The following is a 1,335-nucleotide window of genomic DNA, read 5'->3' as shown; positions in this document are numbered from 1 at the left end:
TAAAATTTCAAAATTTTCCCACTTTTTGATTTTTCAAAAATTTTAGCCAAAAAAAAATTTTATCCATAGTCCTAAGTATCCACTTTAAAATGAACTTAGGCACATGTCTGTAACTATAATAGTTTTCGAGATATTACAAAAACAAAATTGAAAAACTGGAAAAATTGCAAAATTTTGAATTTTGCATAACTTTTCGAAAAAAATTTTTAAAATTTTTTCCTTTGGCACAACTTTGTTTTATGATAAAAGCAAACTTGTGACCAAATTTCATCCAAATCGGAAGAGGTCGATTCCAACTATTGGTCGATTTGACATGGAATGACCCATATGTTAAAATATATTTGCATTTATTATTTATTAAGGTAAAATACCCAGTAGTTGAACAGATTTCAAAGTAAAACATATTTGACTCTACTTTTAATATATAAAGATGTAATTATTAGTTCAAATTAGTGATTTTCATGAAAATGTAAACAATTTTAAATTGATTGAAGCGCAAAATAACAAAGATAATTAGTTATTTATATTTTGACAACGTTTTTAAAAAAGACTATGAAAGGAGTAGTAGTTGAACAATCAATTCTGACAAGCCGCAGTAGTTGAACACTCCGGGAGCAGTAGTTGAACTAATAAAATATGTGGCAATAGGCGCACCAAAAATTTTCAACGTTTTATTGAAATATCAAAAGAAATATAAAATATTATTGAATAATATTAAATATAATACTGTGAATATTTAATATGTTCATTTAAAAATGATAAATATTTTTATTTAATTTTTTAATTACATTTTTTATGAATGACAAAGCAAATTTTCAATCATAAATCAAAAAAACTCCATTCAAAACGTTCAATAATTTTTAATTACACTAATTTTTAGTCATAAAACTTATTTAAATTGCAGTAATTAATACAAATCACAATGCTGATCACTAGTCTATAAACCTATTAGAGGTTATAGTACTGTTAAATTTATACGGCCTCAGCCTGTTCAAGTTCTGGATACCACTTTAAAAATTTGGAGGTATAGTTGAACGCTAAAATTTAATATAAAAATTATAGTTTATGTTTTTGCAAAAAATATATGTTATTCAGAAAAGACTGTTTCATTAGATGGTACAATTTTTTTTACTTAAAACGATGATATACCGTTTTTTTGACTGATTGTTCGGTTTACGATTTAGTACCTTTTTCATGAAAAAAATAGCATCTATCGACGATTCTCGACATGTCGACTTTCAAGTTAATAAAAATATAATTGTTTTGATTTATAATTGAAAAAACTTACAGAAATCAATTACTGTATCATTTAATAATTATAATATGCGCATATTA

The sequence above is a fragment of the Cotesia glomerata genome, linkage group LG2 (assembly GCF_020080835.1).
Source record: "Cotesia glomerata isolate CgM1 linkage group LG2, MPM_Cglom_v2.3, whole genome shotgun sequence".
In the NCBI taxonomy this organism is placed as follows: Eukaryota; Metazoa; Arthropoda; class Insecta; order Hymenoptera; family Braconidae; genus Cotesia; species Cotesia glomerata.
Note: the sequence above shows the minus strand (reverse complement) of the source record.